Source organism: Temnothorax curvispinosus, unplaced genomic scaffold (assembly GCF_003070985.1).
Source record: "Temnothorax curvispinosus isolate PA1 unplaced genomic scaffold, ASM307098v1 QBEX01001757.1, whole genome shotgun sequence".
Classification (NCBI taxonomy): Eukaryota; Metazoa; Arthropoda; class Insecta; order Hymenoptera; family Formicidae; genus Temnothorax; species Temnothorax curvispinosus.
In genome coordinates this window covers 8,729-13,265 of record NW_020211537.1, presented here as the reverse complement: position 1 = coordinate 13,265, position 4,537 = coordinate 8,729, and the positions used below count along the sequence as shown (strand labels likewise).

The following is a 4,537-nucleotide window of genomic DNA, read 5'->3' as shown; positions in this document are numbered from 1 at the left end:
GATACGAACCCATGTATCGTTACCCGAGTCCTCTCTGATCGTTACCGAGCGTAACGCCGTAGTTGACGTCCACTTTCTCAGAGGGCAGATTAGGACAGACGTCCCCCGAAGCCGGATGGCCGCTCTCAGGTTTCTCTCTGCTTTTACCATACGATCGCAGCGCTCCGCGGCTAGCGGACGATCTGTGAAGCACAGGTCGTTACATAGGGTGCATTCGGGGAGCACGCTATTAGCACAATTAAGGCTCAGTCACAATGAGAGAAATAAGGAATAAGATAAAGGAATTAGGAATAAGGCATGTTGCATCTCACTTTAATGTACGTGTACTGAAGTGAGATGCGACATTCCCTTATTCCTTATTCCTTTATCTTATTCCTTATTCCTCTCATTGTGACTGAGCCCTTATCGTCCAAAACTGTTCGAGGAGACGCTTTGTGGCGCTGTGATATACGATGATGACGTCACTGTAAAGGCAGCGTGACGTCATCACTCGCGCTATTTTCGCTATTATTTTCGAGGTGAGGCACGAAATACTATTGGCGCTTAAGCTGCGTTCGGGGAGCTTGCTATCGCTGTCGCGCTATTGGCTCCTCGAACAAAGTTCATAGCGTTTGCGTTTATAGCGTTAATAGCGTCTCCCCGAATGCACCCTTGAGGCATACCCCCACTACGGGAGTTTGGGCCAAAGCACATATGACAGTCGGTAGTCGTGGACGTAATAAGTAAGGGCCTAAGCAGAATGGCTGTCTTATAACCTTAAGGGTTGATTTATAATAGCCGTAACCGTTGATTTAAGCCGTAATCTTTAATAGCGAATTCGGACGCTTGCACTAGTGCACACTGAGTGCGCACTAAGGCTTGTTCTTAATCAATTGTTATATTTACAGATCATCTTAAATACTTCTTAAGGCGCGGGTCCAATGAAGATCCGTAAACCTAACCCTAACCGTAAGACCGTAACCGTAAGAAATCGCCTCCTATCGTCTACAATGACAGCCCATAATCGTAACGAAACGTAACATAAAGAACCGTAAATCCATAACGCAAATTCGTGTTTGCGTCGATTCTAACCTCTGTGTTAACTGTTACAAAGTGCAAAAATTTCGCTATAATGGATAATTTACCATGTTAGAAAAACAGTTCTTGTGGCTATTAACTTAATTGCGATAATTCTGCAGTTATTGCGGAAAAAGAAGAAAAAGATTAAACGAAAATATTGGGTTCGGCCAATGTTATTACAGCGGAAGCAAAAAAGCCATTTTCATACTCTCTTTCAGTTTATGAAAAACAATGACGATGAACAGTTTTTCTTCACAATTCGAAAGACTATCAGAATTAGTGCAAGAGTCTCTGATAAAAAGAAGTATTTGAGAGCCTCTGTCGCCGGAACATTGATTATGTATTACTTTGTAGTAAGTATATTTTGTAATACTTACAATAATTTGTTGTGTTTTTTAAACTATTATAACACGAATATTTTATTTTATAGTTATCTTGCTCATGGTTGCAGTATGCAAATAACTGTTGCATGGAACTTTTATGTGTCAAAATCAACTGTGAGCAAAGTTATCCGTGACACTTGCAAGATTATATGGGACAAGTTATCGCCTATATGTTTGCCAAGACCTACTGCTGACGATTTCAGAAGGTACTCACGAGATTTCCAAGAGTTGCGGAATATGCCGAATTGTTTCGGGGCAATTGATGGAAAGCACATCGTTGTACAAGCTCCTTACAATACTGGGATCAGTTTCTTCAATTATAAAAAAAAACATTCAGCATTGTGTTAATGGCAGTTTGTGATGCTAACTACATTTTTACTCTTGTTGATGTTGGTGCTTTTGATGGTTCACAAAGTGACGGAGGAGTCTTTAAAGAATCAGCTTTTGGAATAGGTCTTGATGACAACAAACTGGAAATACCTGACGATAGCTAGCTGCTTACCAGAAACCGACACAAAGTTTCCATATTATATGGTTGCAGAAGAAGGGTTTCCTTTGAAAAGCTATATTATGCGACCATATCCTGGAACTAAATTGGACAAGACACATAAAACTTTCAATTACCTTCTTTCTCGAGCACGTCGTGTTATCGAAAACTCTTTTGGCATTTTGGCCAGTCGTTGGCGAATCTTCCGATCAACAATTATTGCACATGTTGATACTGCAGAATGGATTGTGTGTGCAGGATTGTGCCTTCATAACTTCCTCCGGATGTCAGAATTAATCTCAAAATCAGAAAATGCTACGTACTGTCCTCCAAATTACGCTGATACATGGGACGACAATGGGAATGTCATATCTGGACAGTGGAGACAATGCGAAGAGAATATCATCTTTAGGAACATGAGAAGAATGGGAGCTAATAATGCTACACGCAAGAATGTTACCTTACGTGACACGCTTGCCAAGTACTCCAGAAGGCGCAGTTTCGTGGCAAGAAGCATTATATTACGAGAGGATCATTTTAATTGTACAACTCGCGAAAATATTAACTATTCAGAACGACATATATTTTGCAGAATGTTTATTATTTTTTTATTTTAAATGATTCATTAAATAACAATCTTATTATGTATTTCACATTGTATCTTTATTAATAAACTTTGGATAACAGCTACATTAAAAGTCTCTGTTATAATATACAATAGACATAACATAAATAAATATCTTAATTTGCTATTAGAACACATTTCTCAACAATTATAAACATATAACCTCACACCTGTTCTGAATGCAACTCTGAATCTAACCTCTCTTCGTTACCATAACCGCGGTCGTAAAAGTTCAAATTAACCAACTTTTACGGTTACGGTCTTACGGTTAGGGTTAGGTTTACGGATCTCCATTGGACCCGCGCCTTTAGTCTATAAAATGATTTGTACAGCATCCATATAAATATTACAGATTGTTTTTTTTGGCTAAAAAGTTTTTAAATGTGTATTTAAGCAACTTTAAATATAAGAATAGATTATAAACAAGCCTTAGTGCGCACTCAGTGTGCACCAGTGCAAGCGCCCGAATTCGCTATAAGAAATTGACCAATCACAGTCGAATGTGAGAAGAATAATCGACTGTGATTGGTCAATTTCTTAAAGATTACGGCTTAAATCAACGGTTACGGCTATTATAAACCAACCCTAAGGCAGTGTTTTATGCCTTAAGTCTTTGTCTTATGTTATGCTAGGTCTACAATGCGAGTCGCAAAGTCGTGAGTCGCAAGAATTGACCAATCACAATCGAATTTGAGGAGAATAATCGACTGTGATTGGTCAATTCTTGCGACTCACGACTTTGCGACTCCCATTGTAGACCCAGCATAACGCACAATACTGTGTTAAATGTTTCCTGTCTTGTGTAGTATACGTCGCGTATACTACACAAGACAGGAAACATTAACACAGTATTGTGCGTTACATAAGACAAAGACTTAAGGCATAAAACACTGCTTTAAGGTTATAAGACAGCCATTCTGCTTAGGCCCTAACGCACAAGCTTTGGCGTATCCTGATCTGTCAGGTCGGGGACTACGACCGTCGTATATCGCTACGCCATGTTATGTGCTTTGACCCTTCCGCGACCTGTGTATACGACCATGCCTTACGAACGGCTGCAGTCCACTTGACGCTACAAATGCTTCGAATTATTCCTTGATTGGTCAATTAGTAAAATTCTTTGTTCTGATTGGTCAATCAAACACTGTGAACCATTTGTAGCGTCAAGTGGACCGCAGCCTAAAGCGGGGAGCACACACTTCTGTACAACGTATAATGCGTAAGCATAAGAAAATTGTTTGGTCCATACACATGTGCATAAGAAAATAGACCAATCAATTTTCTTATGCTTACGCATTATGCGTTGTGCAAAAGTGTGTGCTCCCTGCTTTAAGGTATTCCTTTCACGGAGGAGCGTATTTGGTAGGCACTTAAGCAGGGCCTCAGCAAACTCTTGTATATTGCATTAAACTTATATAAAATCAAGTTATAATTGATTATTATGTTTAATTATAAGAAAAAAGTAAAAATATTATGTGTATTTAGAAATTTTTCATTTTTCGGTAAATTTTACTGTCAGAACAATATGGCAACGCTGCGCTTTTCAGGGCGCCGATTGTAAAATGTGAAGTTGATAACAAAAGTGTCAATGTAAGTGTCAATTTCATTAATCAAAGAACATTGTGACATTTTCTTTTATTTTTATCACAAAGAGAGATTTTATAATAATAATGAGTGATATAAGAAACATAAAGTGAGGAGTAATGTGGGCAAAAATAAGGGACAATTTGTGAAAATAAAAGTTGATAATAAACTGTATGTACGTTATGAATGAAGTGTGACATGAGCGCACAGCTTGCAGCGCCAGCGTTGCCAAATAATTCCTTGAAAGTCGCCATCAAAAATATTCATCTATAAACCACATTTCAAGTCAACTTTTAACATAAATATTTTGTTTAAATATTCGGTGACTCTGTATTTTTATCGGCCCTATCGAAAGTATAGAGTTTAGCGAATATGTAGCGCAGTTAATATTTAATATCT

General features: G+C 38.4%; 1 long non-coding RNA gene across 2 annotated transcripts; it reads left to right on the top strand.

The window, feature by feature from the left end:
• The first annotated feature begins 707 nt into the window (after nucleotides 1-707).
• Nucleotides 708-1,759, top strand: LOC112468175. 2 transcript variants are annotated; one of them, XR_003042363.1, is made up of 3 exons: nucleotides 708-722; nucleotides 888-1,412; nucleotides 1,490-1,759. It is a non-coding gene; the product is annotated as an uncharacterized LOC112468175 (long non-coding RNA). The 2 variants fall into 2 exon arrangements; XR_003042362.1 differs by lacking the exon at nucleotides 708-722 and having other exon boundaries at nucleotides 735-1,412.
• The last annotated feature ends 2,778 nt before the right edge of the window (nucleotides 1,760-4,537 follow it).